Source organism: Misgurnus anguillicaudatus, chromosome 25, assembly GCF_027580225.2.
Source record: "Misgurnus anguillicaudatus chromosome 25, ASM2758022v2, whole genome shotgun sequence".
Classification (NCBI taxonomy): Eukaryota; Metazoa; Chordata; class Actinopteri; order Cypriniformes; family Cobitidae; genus Misgurnus; species Misgurnus anguillicaudatus.
The window spans coordinates 14,969,638-14,993,565 of record NC_073361.2 but is presented as its reverse complement, the minus strand read 5'-3'; the positions used below and the strand labels follow the sequence as shown (position 1 = coordinate 14,993,565).

Below are 23,928 nucleotides of genomic sequence, written 5' to 3'. Positions count from 1 at the left end.
TACCCGCAACAATCACAAAAAAAAACGTTTTTCTTGAAGGACTGCCATAAGTACAATATTTTACAATGCAGCCTATCAAGCATCACTTGTGCAACGGACACGAATGATACCTTACATCATGAGTACTTTTGAGAAGATGTACGGTTTCCTTTCAATTGTATAGTTTGTGACGTGCACACCACCGCAGGGCGCCCTTTACCACCGCGGGTCGCACTTCACCACCGCGGTGGTGGTGCGGTGGTTATTACAACCGTCCCAGCCCTAATAACATATGCAGAGCGCTAGTATGCAATATTCACAGGCATGGTACAGTATCAAGGCAAAAGCCGAAGAAGGAGCAGTTTATTGTTTACATTGTTAAAAGAGTCAGCAGTGGTGAAGGTAAATAGACAGCGACATTGCAGCTTGAGTTAAATATCGCTCCTCAACTCGGTCCATCTTTGTATTTAGGGGAAATGCGACATCGTTTATTTTGACCTGAGGGAGGGGTTCTAGCAGACCAATCACATCGCTTGCAGTCCACATTGAATTGATGCTTATGGCATAGCTACAGTGTAGGTCCTACACAGAAGTAAAAATCAACCTTAACTTTTATGAATTCGAAAATCTATTTCGCAATGAAAACAGGCATGCTTTATTAGGAATAATGCATGATTAAATACATGACCCCATGGTAACCAACCTGCTAATTGGTGATATTACTTAACAGTACTGACCTCACACTGCCCAAGTAGACGCAGTAAACACCCAGGGAAATTAAACAAATGCCTCTTGACTGCATGTAGTTCATTGTGTTAATGAAGTGGACCAATTTAATTAGTTTGTGTATGAAGGAGAGATATTTCACACTGGAGCAGATGCACACTCACACCGAGGGGAGGGGAGTTAAGGGCTTGCCAGGTTACCGTAATGAAGCAGAAAACAGCATGAATGAATTTGTAATCGGCTGGAGAACATGAATATTTCTGATGTGACATCATATAAATAATCTTTAAGGGTAAAAAAGATCTATTGTTGAGTATTTGCTCAGTGCTGTCAAGTGTTATCTGATCTGGATGTTCAGGAATGTTGACATTGGAAACTTGACCCGGAGCGTGACTCAGAAGTGACAGTTACAAAGGTATGTAAATAAGGATCTGATTTTCTCCCGGCAGTCACATAGGGATTTATCGGAAGGAAGTGCAGAAACCACAATTCACGTAAAGTCAAATTTGTGAACCAGATTTTCGTGAGCAGGTTCTCATAAATTATCAGTTTAATCATTTGATCGTTCACATTACACATGTTATTTGGTTCTTGACTCCTCCATAGTCGTATCATTATGTGAGTCCTTGCCTGATGTTAAACCTAAAGCAGTCGTGAGTACTCTCGTATGGCTTAAAATAAGGGATTAAACAATAAATGTGATCCAAAACAGAGGGATCAAAGCTTGATTAGATAAAACGTGTTTGACTTTGAATATTGATGTGGTAATTCCCAAAGTGCCATTTATGTATGGATTTTCCCCCCAGTTCTTTAATGTAAGTTCAATACCTTCGCTTTACTGAAAGTTCAGTGCGATTATGGTCTAATCTCGCTGGACCATATTGAGTTCAGAGCTTTCTATCTTTTTGAGGCGTCACATCTAAAGAGGACACAGATACCGATGTGCCCTTTCTGAGAGCTGCTGCTGGCTGCTCAGTTTTCCTCTCAGCGTTCACAGAGGGATTCATTACCCATTTCATTAGTCTCACCATATGGAGGAAAAGATGGTCTCTGTAGAGTCGTACTGTTCCCTTAAGGGATGTGTCAGGATGGTCAACTAATCCACCAACTAGTGAGTTCAACTAGTTTGAGAGGATTTTATTTAAGGAAATACATGTTTGTTATTTACCGTAAGTATTTTGATTATATATTTGTTGAAAATTTGTCATTTATCATATTGAAGAGTTTATATGAAGAGCTCAAATGCAAAACCCACTAACTGCGTCTAACATGTTTTCTTGTAAATGAGCATTTTTATCAGGCTTGTATGTTTAGGTAATTTCACTTTAATTGCAATGAAAAGGTTATTAGTCAGTAATTAAAATGTTTTATTTTCAAAAGTGTCACTTTAGTCATTTAATTGGTATTTAACAAATTTGCCTGTCTTTGGCTGCAAAACCCTCTAAGCGCATGCAAGCTTTTTTGGCAAAAATCTTACAAAAATCACTATTTATTTGGTAAACCTCCTTTAACCATGTTAAAAGCTCTTGCACCTTGGGGGTTGGAATAGTTTACTCATTTATTTATTATGACAAGTCACTTGACTGGTGGACAAAAAAGAAGCTGATTTAGAAGGCAACACTGTCATGGCCGCAACCTTCTTAAAACTGATGCCATTAATCCTAGCACGTCATTAAAGCACTGAAACTTTCTGCGTGCCAGGTAGCGGGAACAACACAATGCGCGCCTAACAACCTCTCTTGTACTACGAAATGTCAGAGTATTACAAGCTCATGTGTGAGTCCGAGTCATGCGCATTACAAGTTCAGGTGCTAAAAGGAGTCCATGCCGCACGCATTCAGGTCCGAGCAAAAGTCCAAGACCCGCACATTTCAATTTCAGGTGTGTACGAGAAGAATCAGCACACATTACAAGCTATCTCGTGCAAAGTGACGCCCACAAACCCTCTCATGCGAGGAAAAGCATGCAATGCGCATGTTAATGTGAAACTATGATGATAATAACTATCGCCAACTATCGTCATGAAAGCCCGCTACCGGCCATATGTCTGACCATCGTCAATACACAATAGTATTGTTTATCGGCACAACCCTACCTTGACATACGCACGTCGTCGTTCATCCAGTTCTTCTTCTGTGCACTCAAGGGACTTTGCTGAAAAATTATCAAGGCTTTTAATGGATTCTGCCAACAAACCGGTATTTCTAAATGGCTTGAGTAGGGTGACCATACGTGCTATTCTTACCGGACGAGTCCTGGCCAGGATTTCAAGTGCGTCTTCCGGAAGTCGTATTTGTCGACCGCATACGTCAAAGAGGATTATTATTATTATTACAGAAAAGCAACCGTTACATTTTAAGGTAAGAATGAAACTACTATTGTATGTCTTATGTTTTTAACTGAATGGCGTATGCCAGGGGTCGGCAACAGGCAATATTTTCTGGCCCGCCGGATTAATTTGAAGTCCGCTTTTAAATTTTTTTTTTAATCAAACTTTTTTATTTTACAATAACAGTTTACAAAAATGGCCCCGTGTATCATTCCTTCATTCGTTTTTTCAAATCAAAACCAAAAAGAAAATAAAGAAAAACGACTTGTTTTTCTATTATTTATTTCCTGAACTAAAATCAAACGACTCGTTTTCTGAATGTGCGCTCAGATCAAAAATAAAAAAAGGAATGAAAAAGGATTCGGACAAATTTTAATTGAACACCTTAGCAGACATATACCAATGAAATAAATTTAAACAGATCAGGTACTAACAGATTACATTTTAATAAGGGTTTGAATAGCAACCATGCTTTCCTGTAAGTCTCATTCGCTTACAGTCCGACTTTTGAACTTTTTTCATTATTATTTATTCGCGTATAACACACTGACAAATATCAAGAATGTCCTGAAAAAAATGCGTATAATAGCTATCTTAACGGGCCGCTTTTTCTCGTTCTCTTTCTCTAACAGCGCATCCGCGATCATAACTGTCATTAGAGTTTGAGCATACTTCTAAAACACAATCGATCAAATAATTGCAGAGGTATGACTTCATGAATCATTTGCAAATTTACCTCGTAAATCATGTCAATTCATCACGCGTGAAGACGTTAAACTCCGTGACATTGCAAATTACTGAAAAGTAATTGCTGGCTTTTAGAAACCACTACAAAATATGATAAAAATAAACTCTTTTACTGCAGTAATATTTTAACTAATACACTTTTAAAGTAGATTTGAAAGGAATACTGTTGTGTTCTGCTACTTGAACTTGGGGCTCGAGCCCGACATAAGGTTCGACCTGCCTTCGAAAACAGCAAGTCAAGTTCGTTTACCGTTAATTATTAAGACTAAATGGGCAGGTAAATTCGTTAAAAAAAATGAAAGTAATCCGCCAAAATATGGTTTTACACGTCTATTAAAATAAAGCCATTATTAATTTTCCTAACGCATAGTTCTTTGATCTTTACCTCCGTTTAAAACGTTATAAATTTGGCAAAGGAGGATGTTCAGCAATTTGAACAGCAACTCCGCAACCAACTCGGTTTATGATGGTGAGAAATTTGAGTGAGAGGCTTTGTCCTATTTAATTTATTATTTATATTTCATTATAAATACAATGAATACAATGTTAAAATAATATTTTTATTGGCACGAACACAATTTTTGTATAACATTTAAAATTATCTGTCTCTTTTCGTTAGAGACATTTGAATGTGAGATTCTGGAAACGTGACGTTAAGTTTTGCGGACCCGTCAGGAACGGGGAATAAAGCGGGTGAACACAAAGTGTATGAATGAATGAATAGAACCTTGTCGGAGCTGGACAAAAAACAGTCCAGCGGAGACCTCCTTAAACCTTATGTGTGTATGTGTCTGTCCCGGATAAATATTAATAAAAAAAGGAATAGTTCAAAAGTCGGACTGTAAGAGTATTTCAGGAGAGCATAAATGCCTGTAATATTACCACTATAGTACTTGATCTGTTTAAAATGATTTCATTGATATATTATGCCTATAAAGGAGTTCAATAAAAAAAATGTCTAATCCAGTAATTAATTTTTTTATCTGAGCACACAATCAGAAAACCCCTGGTGGTTAATTTTTTCATTTTTGTTTTTAATTTGAAAAAAAAAACGATTGAACGAATGATACACAGACCCATTACCATGTTTTTAGCAATTTTTAATGCCGTCTTTCGTCTTTTAAATAGGAAATAAAGACAATGTTTCTTGACAAAAGATCAGATAGCCTATACTAGGCTAATTCAAAATAAGACGTAAGTGTGCCAACAACAGTTGGCCCGCCATCTACTGGCTAAAAAAAATATTGGCCCGCGGCCAAAGTTACTTGCCGACCCCTGGCGTATGCGGTCAACAAATACAACTTCCGGAAGACGCACCGAAATCCTGTCCAGGACGCGTCCGGGAAGAATGGCACGTATGGTCACCCTATAGGCTTGAGGCCACAATAAAGCAGATTTGAAGCGAAAATATTTCATGAACATTTAATAACATGCATTTGGTCAATATCCAATATCTCATTTTTGATGGAGATGGCATTTAGCAGCTTTTGCATCTGAAAACTTCATATACAAACACAGGCAAACTTTGCCTGTTATGTCACGTTTTTCAGCATTTCGCACTCTTGGTATTACAATTATTTTTAAGTTAACATTAGTTACGTTTTTAAAGTGTCTGCATTTTCTGCATTCAGCAGACTCCCTGCGTCCCAATTTTCATAAATGGTATTTAAAATCAACATTTTATAAATTGTAGTATGTTGAAATGAGTATCTGGACGTTTTACTATTTTTAGTGAAAACAAAATGCACATAGATATTCAGTACTTTCTAATACCTGATATTTTTAGTTAATGCTTAAGTTTAAAAAGTTGTGTAAAAATTGTTGTCAATTAATATATTAAAAAGTTGAATTCAATCTTAAAACTAAATTTACAGGCAACCAGGTAACTTACTTTTTCAAGTTGAACCAACTTTTTTTTTTTACAGTGTATGTGTGGGGTGGACATGGCCCATACCTAATTGTAGTCTGTAATGGATCCTCAGTAAAGATGACTATTTGATTTTTTTTACAAACCTTTTATATATCCCTAGTTCTTTATTTACCTGTTTTAGCTCTGTATTGAATCTGGTTAATTCTTTTCAAAGAAATTCTCTCAGTCAGTCTCTCCATACAGCCAGACAGTCCCATATGTCCGAGAAAACCTGCTGGGATTGAGTTCATGAAGAGTAGACTATATCCTTACATGACCACCACATCTGCACTCTCAATATAAACAGATCATGTGTTCTGCAAGCCTGTGTTGTCTATAGAATTTAAATGGGAAAAATACATCTACTGGATGTTATACAGCCGGCTCCCATATTGCTGCAGATAATACAATTCTTCACCAGTGTTTATACAAAATATTCAATGCTTATTAGAAATCTAAGTAAGTAGACTCCATTTTGTTTTGACTATAAGGTCCAAGGACTTCTTTATAAATGGTCAAACATTAAGCGACTACTAAATGAGTCATCACTTAGTCATCATTTGAACACATCTACGCGAATATGGTAATTATTCAATGCATTGGTGTTTATACAAAACAAATTACTGGTGCCACAAGGTCCCAATATGTACAATTTAGGTGCAAATGTATGTATATTTGGTACCCATATGTACTTCTGATGTACTATATAAACTCTTTAGGTGCAAATGTGTACTTATTTTGAAAGGGAATCGCCCCAGGAACAGCTAGGGAACATTTATTGACATTTTTTCGGACAGTGTCGTACCTCTGTGCCATTACATCATCAAACTAAACAGGTTTCCAGAATGTTTCCCATCCTCTATTTGTCTTCCAAACAGATAGTCCCACCCAAACGTTACACCATTGGTCGAGTCAATGTTGGCGTGTCTACCAATGATTTGGTAGCACCAAAAAGCATCATAATGGTAAATCAAGCCACAAATGAGGCTTACTTAAAGTTGTCTTTGTATCTAAAGCTCGGATAAAAGAGTGTATCCCAGCTTTAGTTGTCTAGTGGCATGATTTAAGTATATTTTAATATAACTCACCTTCAAATTTAACCAACAGATTATTAGTATTCGGTTAATTGTTGAAAAAATGTTTTGGAGGTTGATCCATTCAAATCCTATTTTTCAAAACTAGTGACAGTGAGTAACAGGTGGGAGGTCAGAAGTCACTCAGCAGGGGTTCGACAGGGTCAAAGCAGTCAGAGGAAAAAGACTGATGGGACATAAACATTTGGAGCTTCTCAGCATGACAGCATGTGAGAGATTATGCTCGAGGACGAAAGTGTGAGGAGCAATAAAGGAAATCGAGCTGCGTGCTTTCGTGTCCTTTTATTACGCGTGCAGGAGGTGAGTGGGAAGTCACAAAAAGAGAGAAACCCGGAGCTATAGCTTTCATATCTGCATCTCTTTCTTGTTAAGGCTTGTCGGTGTCAATTGTTCCATTCATTAGCAATGAACACAGATGAGTCTTTGATAACAACGTTTAACAAATAACTGTAAGTCAGGACACTTGCCACACAGTGAAATCCTATTGAAGTCTTTGTCAGCAAGTCAGTAGGTTCTTTTGACCAAATAATGCATTGAGTCAGTGCATACCTCAGTAATGGGTCTACAAATCGAAGTGTTCATCCATGAAACAACATGTCTATGGATGCTGTATACATACAAGCATTTACCTCTACAGAAAACAATTTATGTATAGAGAAAGCTCTTTATATTGAAAAATAAATATCATAGTGTTATCAAGACTTTTTTAAGACATCTTTGGTGTTCCCAGAGTACATATGTGAAGTTTTTAGCTCAAAATACCATATAGATAATTTATTATAACATGTTAAAATTGCCATTTTGTAGGTGTGTCCTTTTAAATGCAAATGAGCTGGTCTCAGCACTAAATGGCAGTGGTGTGGTTGGATAGTGCAGAATCAAGGGTGGTATTATCCCCTTCTGACATCACAAGGGGAGCCAAATTTCAATTACCTATTTTTTCACATGCTTGCAGAGAATGGTTTACCAAAACTAAGTTACTGGGTTGTTCTTTTTAACAATTTTTAGGTTGATAGAAGCACTGGGGACCCAATTATACATGGTTCCCAAGGGTCCTTGAAATCCTTGAAAGTTTGTGAATCTGGGGAAAAATTCAAGGCCCTGGGAAGTTTTTGAAAATATACATACATAGATACAGGTCATTGAAAGTGCTTGAATCTATTTTATGCATTGAAAAATCTATATTATTCCCTGTGTAGTGTAGGAAAATATCATTAAAATTCTAGACTTTTTAAGCACACGTGCTAAACTGTTTGCTTTAAATGCTTATATCTTCTGTATGCGAATGTTGATTCATACCAAAATGCTTTTTTGCACAGTTGTGTTTGACACATGAAAGTGTCTCGGGTTACGTAACTGTTGTTCCCTGAGAAGGGAACGAGACGCTGCATCTCCCTTGCCATACTTGCTGCGTCCCTGTAACGCCGTCTTTGGCAATATTTCAGATAGCGATATACTTCCTGGCTCTCGCGTCTCCCTGTCTTTGTCGTTAAGCCTCACCATTGGTTGAATTTTATATACACATTCAGACACACTTACCACTGGATGCGTTCCCAAAGTGCCACCTCGAAAGGGAACTGTATGTATCTTTAAAGGTAACACAATGTAACCTTGCTCTCACTTGAAATGTGTCCCCACATTTACTCCTTCAATTTGAGGGTATTGGACCTGGAAAGTCCTTAAAATGTCCTTGAATTTGAAGTTAACTAAGGTGTGGGAACCCTGATTATAGCACGTAAACATGGCAAAAGTCAGATTTTCATAATATGTCCCTTTTAACATTTTATAGTTCCAAAATGAAAATATAGTTATGAATTTATTTAAAGACCAACCTGCATGGATTTTGTCAAAAGAGTAAGATGTGTTAGTGCAGGTCCATGACTTTATGCTCCCTCATGCCCTCAAAAGGAGGCAAAGAGGTGGTAGCATTCAATGGACAAGACAAGCCTGGTGGTCTGGCAGTCATCACAACCCAAGAGGTGTTTTGTCTAAAGCACCCCCATCAGCCGGCCCCTTCAGCGTCTCCCACTTTAAACAAACAGACACACCTCCAGTAAATATTTAGTGCTCTTGTGGAGCGTTCAAAGGCTTTCGGAGAAATAAATGAAGTATGTTCTCTCCACTCGCCTCTAAACAGAAGTGTTACACAAAGGCTTAGCGGAGAGAGGCTCTGGATGAATTACGGCGGTGAATATTTGTGCAAGCAAGTGAAACATTGAACTATGCTCTTAATTTCTTTGATCATATAGCCAGTAAATAAGGTATTCATCATATCTTTGCTAGCCTACATCCATGGTGGCATATGAAACATCTTTGATATTCCGACTTGAATATAATTTCTTTACAGTCGGCATTGAAGGGTAAATCTGGAGTATGTTACTTGCATACGAATGAATGCGCATGCTCGAACGCACACCAAATCATAGTTTATTTGACTCGTACGTGTACACAGATGTTCAACGCATGCTCATTGCGACAAAATTCAATGCATCTGGGCTACATACTACATTTTCCTGTACGTGCAGTGCGTGCATACCGTACTCTTCTGATGAAAAAAATCATCAGACCCTTGCGTACCCTCGCGTATACGTAAAAACTGAACTAGCTTACTGTTTCAATTTCTTTTCAATCAACACCCGAAGCATCCTGACAACATTAGGACCTCTATGACCCTTTTGATCTGTTGACCTCTCGGACGCTCACACGCCCTCACAGGAAGATATTCATTTCTTTATTTGAGCCCGTGAGAAAAACAGTATGGGCAAAGAGGAAATAATGAATTTGTTTAAATTTTAAATACTTAGAAAAAGAGAAAATCTATGGTAACTGCATGTATTAGATTAAAATTAAGATATAACTTATGTATAGACAACTTTAGGTAGGCCTTTATTGCAGGGTTCCCACGTGTCCTTGAAATCTTTGAAAATTTGTGAATCTGGGGGAAAAATTTAAGGCCCTGCTAAGTTTTTGAAAATATACATACACAGATACAGGTCATTGAAAGTGCTTGAATCTATTTTATGCAAGAAGTTTTCTGGAAAAAAACCCCATATAATTCTCTGTGTAGTGTTGGATAATATCATAAAAATACTTTTTTAAGCACACGTGCTAAACTGTTCGCTTTAAATGCTTATATCTTGTATGCGAATGTAGATTCACACTAAAATGCTTTTTTGCATAGTTGTGTTTGACACATGAAAACGTCTGGGGTTACGTCTGTAACTGTTGTTCCCTGAGAAGGGAACGAGACGCTGCGTCTCCCTTGCCATACTTCCTGCGTCCCTGTAACGCAGTCTTTGGCAATATTTCAGATAGCGATATACTTCCTGGCTCCCACGTCACACTGTCTTTGTCGTTAAGCCTCACCATTGGTTGAATTTGATATACACATTCAGACGCACTTACGCCTGAAGGCGTTCACAAACTGTCACCGCAGTGACGCAGCGCGAGTTCCCTCGAAACGGAACTGTAACAGTGTATCTTAAAAGGTAACACAATGTAATCTTGCTCTCACTTCAAATGTCCCAACATTAAGTCCTTGAATTTTAGGGTTTTGGACCTGGAAAGTCCTTGAAAGGTCCTTGAATTTGAAGTTAACTAAGGTGTAGGAACCCTGTTATTAGCTTAAAAAAAGTGCAAGAGCATCACAACCAATGGGGTACCTGTTTGTCCAGCCAATGGATTACATGTAGGGTGTTTATGAAACCAGTTATGATAATTGTAGTTCTGTATGTTGCACAGATATTCCGCACGCACATAAATAAATAACAAATGCATCACATAACATCTGTTAGAAATCAGATATGCATTGCAATTTGATAACACTAGTCTGATGTAATTTTACAACGCACTTTCAAACTAGGTTCTGAGGTCAGGACAGACCCAAAATAGCACATTGACTCCCAGCCCAAAACTGCAGTGAAGAATAGCATATGTGGCCTTACAGTGTCGTCTTTTCTGAATTCAATGTCTTTTTTCAGTGCACACACATCACATACCCTCTAATATTGCTTTGGAAAATGGGTGTATATGTTTTGGCAGGACAGTAGACATCATGTCACACTATTGTGCAAATATTTTCAGCTTTCCTCATGTTCTATCTTTAGACCACCGGTGTTTCTGTATATTTTTGGCAACCTCACAACTAATATTTGATAGTCGGCATCCCTAATAGCATAGTTTTCCATGTCTAGACCATCAGATATTGACTTCTTGTCCTTTTCCATTAGGTGATAAAGAAACATTTACAGGGAAAGCTGCCATTTTTATGATATCATATACTTGTCATAAAAACTCAAATACGTGTTTTCTTTGGAACAAGTTGGTCAATAGTAATGAGATCCTTACATACACTCCTACACATTCCTAATCCTAACAGTTAAAGGAATAGTCTACTCATTTTCAATATTAAAATATGTTATTACCTTAACTAAGAATTGTTGATACATCCCTCTATCATCTGTGTGCGTGCACGTAAGCGCTGGAGCACGCTGCGACGCTTCGATAGCATTTAGCTTAGCCCCATTCATTCAATTGTACCATTTAGAGATAAAGTTAGAAGTGACCAAACACATCAACGTTTTTCCTATTTAAGCCGAGTAGTTATACGAGCAAGTTTGGTGGTACAAAATAAAACGTAGCGCTTTTCTAAGCGGATTTAAAAGAGGAACTATATTTTATGGCGTAATAGCACTTTTGGGAGTACTTCGACTCGGCGCAGTAACACCCTCCCTCTCCCATTATGAGAGTGAGAAGGGGAGCAGACTTTTCAGGCGAGTCGAAGTACTCCCAAAAGTGCTATTACGCCATACAATATAGTTCCTCTTTTAAATCCGCTCATCCGATCATCATAACCCACAAGTAAGTTTTGCACACACTCATCTTAAATCCCAATATGATTCACAGGAAAAGGAAAGCCAGTGAGTTTACATTGATTAATATCATTGTCTTTAGTAATGTCTGACAGGAAGCAATGGAATAAGAAATTACCTGGAACGGTATAGAAATTACCTGGAACATTTTCTGCTTTTCCAACTAAAACACTGACCAACTAACCTGCCAGTCACAGAAGAAGACATCTGGAATATATCAGATCTTGTCACCTGGCTGTATGCTGTTGGCGGATAAAGCAAACTGCTCATTATTCATTATGATGGACAGATAAAATAACTGTAAATCATTTTGCAGTCACATTAGGACGACTAAAACGGACTACTTCTAAATACTCTACTTGTCCTTAGGTTATAAACTACATGGCCATAAGTGTTTGGAATAGATAGAACAGCTGATAAGATAATTAGTGAGATTTAGTAGTTTATCTAGTTTTTAAGTTTGGATATTTTAATCAGCCTTGGTTTTTATGCCTATAGTTTAATAAAAATGTGAATTAATCGGCACAATGCACAACTCCAGTTTACACGCTACTACACAATACTGTACTGTAAACCACACTGTTTGTACAGTACATATCACGACAGCTGGTGGTACTGTGCTACACCGTTCAAAGTATTAACTTTTACTGAGACCAACAGGAAGTTGCACATCTCAACAGCATCTTTGCAAACTCAAGACCTACATCTTCAAAGATGGGAAAGTCTTTGTTGGGGCGTGGATTGTTTAGTTACATATTTCAGTAGTGAAGAAGTTCACAAATGTATCAGCAGACTTGGCATCAAAACTGTCATGAGGGACTGTCATAACCAATAATTATTCATTACTGGTGTTTTTAACGGAAAGCATCAGTTATACTATTGCTAATTCTTAGCATTGGTGTGTGATCAAAGTGGTACAGACCCAAACCATATACAGGGTCCAGAATATCACAGGGACTTTTGTGCAATTCTTAAAAATAATTTTTAGTCTTAAACCAGTAATGCATACAATTACATTTGGATGCATAACAGTTGCTTTGCAATCTAAAGTTAGGATCAGGGTCAGTAGTTACATACTGATGCAGAAGACACACGCGAACCAACATCTAACGTGAAAGAGAAAGTCCCCCGAAACATCCAACCCGGCTCTATTCAGGAAATGCACTTGTTGTGTGACATGCCTGTCCAAGATTAACGCCTCTAATTTATAGGCTGCAGCTGCATATATGACTCCCCATCTTTTAAATGAACAGTGAGAGCAGTTGTATAGTCCCAGTAGTCAACAGCTGAGAGCACCACACTGTGTAACTAGGACAACTCACCTTGTGAGGGATAGTAACTGAACTGTCTTCATTGTGATTTGTGCATAGTTGTGTTTGACACATGAAAACGTCTTGGGTTACGTATATAACTGTTGTTCCTTGAGAAGGGAACGAGACACTGCGTCTACCTTGCCATACTTCCTGCGTCCCGGTAATGCTGTCAATATTTCAGATAGCGATATAACTAATTCCTGGCTCCTGCGTCACCCTTTCTTTGTCGTTAAGCCTCACCATTGGTTGAATTTGATATACACATTTAGACGCACTTACCCAAAGTGTCACCGCAGCACGAGTTCCCTCGAAAGTGAACTGTTACATTGTATCTTAAAAGGTGTAACCTTGCTCTCACTTGAAATGGGTCCCCACATTTAGTCCTTGAATTTAAGGGTATTGGACCTGGAAAGTCCTTGAAAGGTCCTTGCATTTTAAGTTAACTAAGGTGTGGGAACCCTGCTGTCTCTTTCGCTGTGTTTTCACTGCTACAACTGCTTTGTTGCTGCATCACATTCATTTGCTGACACTAGCAGACGAAAATAACTAAAAAAGGCACACTATGGCGAAGATGTGTAGATGGACATTACATCAAGGAATAAGGATGCGCAGAGTGTCAAAATAAAGGTATCTCATATAGATATGTTATGTGTGGCATCGATGCATCATATCATTAGAAATGTAATCGATGTATCAATCCATATTGATGTGTCGTTGTTACAAGGGCTGGGACAATACCACCATGTCTGATACCGGTGTCGATACCACAACCTTGAGTAGCCTATCTGTCGATACTGATCCAATACCATCTCTATTGCCCTTTTAATCTATTAAGCTGCAAATAACACATTTGTTAGCCATACAAATGTAAAGTAAACGTGTGAAGTAAACCATAACTTAAGTATGATAAACATAAAAAGTACATCCATTACAAAATGTACAGAACATAAGGGACAAAATTAGATTTTGAGCAATACATCTAATAGCACAGTAGATGCACTAAAAACATATATGGTAGACACTACTACAGTATAGTTTTTCCACAGTGTAACATTTGGGATTGAACTGTGAAACACATGTATAAAACTAACCATTTAAAATGGATTTAACTCACAGTCTGAATGTTTAACTTTCAACTCCTAAATGAAAAGAGACTTGGAATGTAAACGAAAATATTCGATTCAAGTGTCCCAGACTTCCACCACTGTCACCACCACTGTCACCTCTCAAAACGCTTACGTTACATATATTGCACTCAGCTTTGAGTTTTCATCCTTGAAGTAAAATAACTCCAAACAGCAGACATGATAAGGATGGACAGGTCTCATATATTGTTTATGCTTTAGCTACGGTTTCTACTCGCCACTATGTTGCTCAGCAAGTTGCGCTTTACGCCAAGTTGCCATGACAGTTAAGGTCCGTGTTGGTATCAGATTGGATTGCACTCCCCGACTTCTACAATATTTGATCTGGCCATTTCGCCAATATTGGACTAATATCGATACGAATATCGGATCGTTACACCCATAGTCCCTTGTGAGTACTTGGACCTGAATACAACCCGAATGCGGTAGTCACATAGATCACAGCGCCCCCCTAATATGTGCTTAAGCTTCTTCATTTTTACATTCTTACTTTCATTATTTGCAATGTTGCCTCTTTAGTGATTTGGCAATTGTTTACTATGTCCAAAGAAGTGAATTTTTTTAAGTGGAGTTTTTTTACCAAAAAAGCTTGCATGCACTTAAAGTCGCCATGAAACGGAAGTATCAATTGCCTTATTTTCACAGTGGTGACGTGTATCCGAGTAAAACCGGCCTCTGAAATGAAATAAGGCAGGGCTGGATTTGAATTTGGCCATCGAGATCTGATTGGATCATTTGAAGTTGGGTCGTGTTGCTAATTGCTAATCGCAGCGATATTCTCCCGGACCCCGCGCACCTGCCATACATTTTGACCGGAAGTAAAGAGAGATCATTTTTAGGAGGGGAGGAGATTTTGATTTTGATTAAAGATTATGTGGGCACAGGATTTTTTTTAAATTAATGAAGCTCACAGATAAATCATTTGTAAAAAAATACCACAATATTACAAAACAAAGTACAGTTTTTATTTTACTTTCATTGCGACTTTAAAGGGTTTTGCAGCCAAGGACAGTTAAGTTTGTTAAATACCAATGACTAAAGAGGTACTTGTAAAAAAAAGACATTGCTGTTACTGACTACATTCAAGTGAAATTACTGAACCTAAACATAAGAGCCTAATAAAAAAAATGCTAATATACAAGAAAACATGTCAGACGCACTTAGAGGGTTTGCATCTGAACTCCTCAACTGTTTTGTTACGTTCTGTATAGTTTTGTTAGAATTACGCTACTCCTGCGTTATTTTCTGAAAGTGTTAAAGGAATAGTCTACTCATTTTCAATATTAAAATATGTTATTACCTTAACTAAGAATTGTTGATACATCCCTCTATCATCTGTGTGCGTGCACGTAAGCGCTGGAGCGCGATGCGATGCTTCGATAGCATTTAGCTTAGCCCCATTCATTCAATGGTACCATTTAGAGATAAAGTTAGAAGTGACCAAACACATCAACGTTTTTCCTATTTAAGACGAGTAGTTATACGAGCAAGTTTGGTGGTACAGAATAAAACGTAGCGCTTTTCTAAGCGGATTTAAAAGAGGAACTATATTTTATGGCGTAATAGCACTTTTGGGAGTACTTCGACTCCCCTGAAAAGTCCGCTCCCCTTCTCACTCTCATAATGGGAGAGGGAGGTGTGTTACTGCGCCAAGTCGAAGTACTCCCAAAAGTGCTATTACGCCATAAAATGTAGTTCCTCTTTTAAACTTAAACTCTTTAACTACTCTTTACACACGTTGATGTGTTTGGTCACTTCTAACTTTATCTCTAAATGGTAGCATTGAATGAATGGGGCTAAGCTAAATGCTATCGAAGCGTCGCAGTGCGCTCCAGCGCTTACGTGCACGCACACAGATGATAGAGGGATGTATCAACAATTCTTAGTTAAGGTAATAACATATTTTAATATTGAAAATGAGTAGACTTTTCCTTTAACTTCGTTAAAAATCTTTACTCTTGTAATCCAGTGGCGGCCGGTGACTTCTTTTTTCGAGGGCGCTCGATGCGAAATTCGTCACAACATGTATGTAGCCTGTTATGTGTGTGATTCATAACTTCAAAATTTGTGTTCTGCGCGTTGTAAAAAGATGCTCGGGTTTGCCAGATACTCACATAATCTCATGCGTAATCAAAGTTTACTATTAAGGGAGTGTCTTGCGTGTATTTTGTGAATGTGAGCGTCTCTGTTATCATAAACGGGTTGACGCGTGTGCAGCAGGCACTTATTTTGACAAAACACCTGATACGCATGGTTCACATGATACTCCGAACACTTATTTTGAATTTGCGCCCCTCAGATGAGCAGTCACGAGCCGCCACTGTTGTAATCTACTGAAGCATGAAAGTCATACACATGTTCACATTATCAGAGATGGTGGATTAGTCAATTATTCTTAGCTTTCAGTTATCGTAGAGTATATACCATATTTTAGTCTTCTTTCTAAAGCTTCTCAAGCTGAACTCGGGTTGTGGCATGTGTTAACCTGTTACCAAATTTTAAAAGAAAGATGACAGACTGACTCAATGTACATTTAATTGAAGTCACATTTAAAAGCTTTCACGGTAAATTACACACCACTTTCCAAAAATGAGTCTTCATTTCTTACTATTAGTAGGCTGAAGCTTAGTTTCTGGAGCATCTCCTCGGGCTTGTTAGCATGCTTGCCTTGACATCTAAAATAACTGAAATACGTGATAATGTGCTTTAAATGCACTTAGAGAGCATCAATAAGTCCTGTCAAACCTGTTTAAGCAGTCGAATCCCAAGGAAATGTCTCAGGTCAAAGTAATTAAAGGAAAATATACTGAGTGAGATTAAGTGAAACCTTTCATCAGCGTTCCCTTCTGACTGAGCATTCACTCACCGACAAAACACCGGCTGGAAATCACCTCTGTGAATAATACTGTGAAGAAAATGACACAAAACTTTTCGTTTCAGTTTGTATAAGTTTCTCCTGTCCTACAAGCGAAAATGGCACAGAAGAGACAATTAGACGTCCTCGTCCTAATGCATCGCATGCTGGGATTTCTACAAACCTAATTAGCGTAGATGCTGTGTTTTAGTATCACTTAGTCATCTCCATTCTTCCCCATAAACTGATTACATGCCTCCTTCATTTCCTCACAGACCTTCACAACAGCTGCCAGTCAGCCTGCCGTTCTCTTGGATGCCTGAAACCGGAGCCACAAACGAATCACGCCAAACTTTTAAGGAGAAGACCTACGTGCTTTGCCCCCTGTGAGCCAACAGCTCCTTGTCATCAAAGTCAATGATGCTGCATTGCTGTGAGAAGATGAGGACCTGCTGTTGGCTGCAGACAGCTGGCTTTTACACGGTGGGCGTAAAAATGTGTAAAAGGGTAAGGATGTTTTGAGTTACTCTGAACTCGACTGAACTCAACGTTGCACATCTGTGCATCCCACTATTTCTACATGTGTTTATATATATATTTTTAATATATTTTTTGTAGCTTCAACGTCTGTCAGTAAACTATTCTTCATGCAAACAGATTCTCGCTGTAAAAGTTCATCGGCCAACATTTGGCCTTTTTTAGCAATGCACTTTAAATTATTGTATAATTGCAAGTGTATTATATTAAATAAATGTACAGTATTAGCCATTGCATGGCAATTGATCAACCATTGTTTAAACCAAATTTGTTACAATAAAGCCAAACAAAGTTTAAATGACAGAAATATTGTAAAACCTTTCTATATATTTGAAAACAGTCCAATATTAATTTAAGGATTTACAGTATAGCAATGATTTGCTCTCAAAGATGTGTAAATGATGTGTATGTGTATGAGGACCTACAGACTTTATATACATCGTGCATACTGTATCAACTCTTATTCAAAAGTTATTTGCATTTGTTACTTTCTTATTCTGCACTGCAAAAAATATTTTTTACTTCATATATTTGTCTTGTTTTTTGGTACAAATATTTAAAAATAATGAATGAAGTCAACATAATTTAATTTAGAAGCAAAATGACATTTTAATGCTCTCCCCAAATGACATACTATACACTGTGCACCTTAACTTAGCACAAAGTACTTTACCATCTACTAGATGATTTTAAGAAGAGTATCATCCCAAATGTGATGCTGCGTTCACACCAGCCGCGGTAGAGGCGTCAAGCGCAAGTGATTTCAATGTTAAGTCAATGTGAAGATGCGTTGACGAATGAGGCGTTTAGCGCGACGCGGTAGACGGGATTCTGCCTCATTTGCGTGTTTAGTTCGCGCGAATGGTGCGAATTGAGCGTTGCCGCAGCAAACGCGCAAATTGAAAATGTTTTACTTTGGCGGAAAAACGCACCGCATTAACCAATAAGGAGCTTGCTCTAGTAGTGACATGATTACAGAAAGCGAGCAGAGTCGCCAAAGCCCCTCCCATGACGCAAATTTCCGTGTAAATGTCTCAATGACTAGAATTTCACGCGCACCTTTCATGCGTGAATGAAGCGAGTAAACTCAAAATGTTCAAGCGGCAAACTAGATGCGAATTTGACACCCCAAACGTGCCTGGTGTGAACCACATATGAATGGGGGAATCTTCTCAACCACCACCAATGTGAAGCATCCACCTGGATGATGCGACGGCAGCCATATTGCACCAGAACGCCCACCACACACCAGCTTATTAGTGGAGAGGAGACAGAGTAATATAGCCAATTAGTATATAGTATATTACTCTCACAATGTCTGATAGCCCCGCCCCTCTTCCGCTAATTAAGCAAAACTGCATGAAGTGCCCAGCGTCCCACGCGTCATTAAATGAATGCATCATTTGGGTACTTAAGTGTACTTTTTTAAAAACATTTTATGTAAACACCAAACTATTAAGGCGACATTTACATTTCAGGCCTTTCGGATTATTTTTACATAAATATAAGAAGCAATGCATGTTAACGCATTACCGAATCTATGGAGAGTGTGGCTCATGGTTGCTTAGCAATGGAAGACACTACAGGAGCACAAGCGCCTGAGTGCTTTGGAAAAAAATGAAAAGAAAGCGGTGCGGTTGTGTATTCCACGTGGTGGATGCAAAATGGGAATTGCATCCTATACTACAAAATGACGTGGCGGCAATAATTTTTTTTGCCGGTGGGTGCTCGGCACAACGTCAGGCAATGCTAGGGTTGCTTAGCAACAGTAAATGCTACGGGAGCGCCTAAGCGCTTTGGAAAGAAGGAAAGTGGCGCGGTTGTAGATGCAAAATGTAAAGCGCCCCTTATTCAGCTGATTCATCAAAGCTTTGTAGATACTACAATTCCTGAGATACATCAATCAGAGAGGCTCCCGTATTTCAAAAGAGTTTTTGATTGAGGGAAAACACCACAGTTTTTGGATGTTTTGCTATGTTCTTTCATCGGCTTGGACGGGTTGATGCATGCCTATCTTTGTTCAGTGCGTGCACTTGATCTTTGTGCAGCGCGTCGTGAATGTGTTGGCATTTGGCCTAGCACCATTCATTCCTTGGGATCCAAAAAGGGATGAATTTAGAAGCCACCAAACACTTCCATGTTTTCCCTATTTAAAGCCTGTTACATGAGTAGTTACACGAGTAAGTATGGTGGCACAATATAAAATTTGGCGATTTTCTAAGTGGATAAATAATTAGAACTATATTGTATAGCGGAAGAGCACTTAGTTTGCAGCACTTCGACCTCGGGCGCAGTAACGTCATCACTCCTGACTACTCCCCCTCTCGCTCAAACTTGATGTTACAGCACCCGCGCACCAAGTTATTCATCCCTGTTTGGATCCTGATGAATGGGTGGGGCTGGGCTGGATGCTGGCATATTTATGATGCACTGTGGAACGATTGAGTGCATGCATTGGGAAGGGAGGGGTATGTGTTGGTTTGTCTGGGTTGAGAGAAGAACGTGGTGGAATGTTGAAGAACTGTGATGTTTTCCTTTAAAATGAATTGTGTTAAATGCAAAATAGTGTATAAGTGTGTGATTTGGGACGCACCTTAAGTATTTTTTTCTGAACAAAATAATCAAAATTAAGTGAGTTTCTGCTGAGTGAGTTAAAAGAAAATCTGCTAATGGGGTAAGAAAAGTAAACTTGAATTTAGTACTTAATAATTGTAGTTTTAATAAAAAATAAAAATAAATTCAAGTTTATTTTTCTTACCCTAGTTAATCGCTTTTTTTTTAGAAAACAAGTCACTTGACTTCTCAAGTAAATGTATCTCATTTTATGATTTTTTAGGTATTTGTACTTGAAAACAGGACTTAACAAGTACTTAGAAATTAGTTGTTGTGTCTCTTCATTTGTTTGTTATAAAAGTGTTTTTGAATACTTTGTCAATAAAGCTCTTTATTATTTTAAAATGTCTGAAAATATGTTTCCATGACATCCATAAAAAAAATATGATATGAGATTTCTAAAGCCCCATGTGAAGTACCTGTGGTCTATTTGACTCAGGGGTGAATGAGCAGAGAGCCGATGAATGAGACCTTGCTCATCATTGATGGTGCACCATTACACTCGCCTGCCACCGATTGGATGGGACAGAGAGGCGCGCATTCCTGTCGTATCGCGTTACAGCAAGGGGAATTTGCCGAAAGACGATTCGGCGAACAGCTTGCTGCGAATGGCTTACTCTTGTGTTTCACAGAACGGTTTCATGCTGGATCAATGCGGCCCGCCACACACACGCACGCACGCATGCATGCATTCATGCACACATACGTCGCTTAGTCCTCTTCATGTCTTTCACAAAAGCCCCTGCTATGAGGGTTTATGGAATGAGAGAAGGTTAAAAAAACTTTACCTCCTGTGCATTCGGTTACATAGTGTGCTTTATACAGGCCCGATGCTGACCTAACAAAACTGGTCTCGGTCTGTAAGATCACAGAGAATGGAAATGTACAATGAGATGTACGGTCTTACTTAAAAAAAAACTGTGAATATATTTTTTTCTTGAGGTCGTGTTAACATGGAATGTGCAAACAGGATCCATCAGCATCCATCCAGGAACACTTGGGTTTCATTTCAGAGTAACACTTAATAGATCAAGTACTCTGACATGTCACATGAATGGGAATGTGCCTTCAACAGCAGTATGGAATCGCTATTTTTATTCCGGATCATGACGGAGGAAGTGTTTAATACGTGTGCCTTTAACTTGACATTGATGATGATAATAATAATAGTAAAATAATAATAATAATAATAAACAAGTGCATTGTAAAGTTTCCAATTGGGATGTTGCAGGTTACATCAGCACCATGGCCCAACATATCTAGCCCCTCGCCAGTGTTTAACCTGAGAAAATACTGCAATGATCTCACTTGTGTCTCCTCCCGAACTTCAAAAGTCAATGTCAACACTCTTCAACCAAAAACACGATATTCAAACATTGCTCATTAAATTCCTTAAAGACAAAATAATCTAAGCCATATTATCAACCAATTTTATAGCCTTATATTCATACTGTATCTTAACCATTGTCTGTATAATTTTAGAAGAAACATCTGGAACTAGGTCAATAATTCAAAGACACATAAGAGCAAAACTCCATTAATAAAAAAACAATAAAAATTTCCTCTGTAAAAAATGAGCTTGTTTGCTCTTATACATAATCAAATTGCTTAAATGATATCTTTGTGTTTATCCTGTATTATCTTAATGAATACTATCTATTAAATATCTATCTCCTAATCTGTCTATCTTCAAAGTCGCATTTGTCAGTATTTGAATGACCCCATTGACTTCAGTGCATTCTCAGTGTCTGTCCCCTATAGAATCAGGCTATAGGTTAGAGATAGTGTGTGCATGTGTGTGCGTGTGAATGTGTCAAGCTGGTCCTTTCTGAAAGAGCCTCTCCCCTTCTTACACATTCCTGCCAAAACATCGTCACCATCCCAGGAATATCCAGCAGCTAGCGTCGTGTCTGTGCAGCACTACCTCTTCAGCGGCAATGCATTCACACCCCGCTGCTCCTCACATGCTCATGTTGTTAAGGCAATGAACCTGTAAAATTACAATGTATGACAGAGAATGGAAACATCAGTCAATTTCTTTGCATATTTTAAGGAAATGTGTTAAATGAAAGTGACGTGATTGTCAAGTATTTTACATAATCGAAATTTGACTTCTGCATTTAACCCATCCCATTAAGTCATGAACTCACACACACACGCAGTGGGCAGCTATCCCTGCAGCACCCAGTGTGCAATTGGGGGAAAGGTGCCTTGTTCAAGGACACCTTTGTTTACAACCTACCGGCTGTAAGACTCAAACCGATGACCTTCGGGTTACAAGCCCAACTTTAACTATTAGGCCACAACTGCCCATAATTTGAGTATTTAATTCTGTTTTTAAGATCTGACATCATGTGACAACCCAAAGTCAAAATTTTCAATGACCCAAATTTTCAATGATAGTTAAACATGAGTAACAAGACTTGATTTTATTGGTCAACTGATTCTTATCATTGTCAGTGATTTGTCTCTGCCTAAAAATGGCTTGGCATTTCAACAACCTCCATTGATAAAAATGCAATAATCTGGCAACCCCCAGCAATAAAATCACAGTGAGCGTAAGCAGGCCATTAAGTTATTGTCTCTTGAGTAAATGCCCTGCTATGCCCTTCTACAGTCTAATTAAAGAACAAAGGACCCAATACAAACCCTTGCGGGTCCTCTTCAGTCCCCAATATACTCTTATCTTTAAATTAATGATAATCCACTCAATGAATGGAAAGTATTGTGCTTATGACAAGTATCAGTATGTGCTCAGTCTTCCAGGACCACCAGGTTTACAGTAAAAGATTTTGCACTGTCAACATTTTATGGTATGATAACAATAGTGTGCTAATACTAAACATCTGTCGGCAGATTGAGTCCTAAGTATGATGGTGGGTTGGCATGTACAGAAAGTTGTGGGCTGGACAATTGTTAAAAAAAATTAATCACAGATATGACAGCTATATGATTTACTAATAATATATTAACGGTTGATTACAACATTTCGGTAACACTTTAGTATAGGGACCAATTCTCAGTTTTATCTAGTGTCTTATTAGCTTACATATTAGCTGTTTATTAGTGCTTATAAAGGACATATTAATGCCTTGTTCTGCATGACCATATTTTACATCCCTTAACCCAATCCAATACCTAAACCTAACGTCTACAACAACTAACTTATTAGCTATTAATTAGCAGTAAATTGGGAGTTTACTGAGGCAAAAGTCATAATTAATAATTAATAAGTGTTCCCTATACTAAAGTGTTACCAACATTTCTATCTAGTCTACTATTATTAGAACTTTCTATATAAAACATGTTAAGCCCATCGCAAATATATCTATATCTATATGTGTGCGGTGGTACACTTGAATTCTTAGGAAACATTAGCTGACGCACAAATATAGATATAGTTAAAGATATGTTACTCTGCAACAATAAATATATACAACAAGGTGGTGACACAACAAAGCTAGAATGGTTTCATTGTAATCATCATGGTGTAGTTATAGTGCAAGTCAGAGATTTACTGATCTGTGTAAATAACTTTGCAGACTGTAACATTCATGAGAGTGCAGAATTTGGCGCCCCTGTTTTTCGGATGTACTGTACATATATGGAAAGCTTAAGAGAGATCAAAAACCTTACTGTACTTCTCATGGTTGTAAAGCAATAAAACATAATGAACGCAATCTCTCTTATGTTTGAACAGTTTCAAGTTTATGGTTCGGCGGTTTGTTTTATTGTACAGTTATTTGATCAGGTGCCGTCCGACACTTTGCGATATCATGAGTGTGATACATTCCTAACTATGAGACACATA

The 23,928-nt window shown here is 38.1% G+C and overlaps 1 long non-coding RNA gene across 2 annotated transcripts in view; it reads left to right on the top strand.

The window, feature by feature from the left end:
* Positions 1-21,629, top strand: part of LOC129425908 (uncharacterized) — a 34,517-nt gene extending 12,888 nt beyond the window's left edge. The window contains exons 2-3 of one of the 2 annotated variants that reach the window (XR_008638223.2): positions 17,243-17,474; positions 21,060-21,629. This is a non-coding gene — a long non-coding RNA (uncharacterized lncRNA). Of the gene's footprint in view, positions 1-17,242; positions 19,105-21,059 lie in introns of those variants that run through there. The other variant, XR_012368127.1, reaches the window with a different exon arrangement.
* Positions 21,630-23,928: the final 2,299 nt, after the last annotated feature.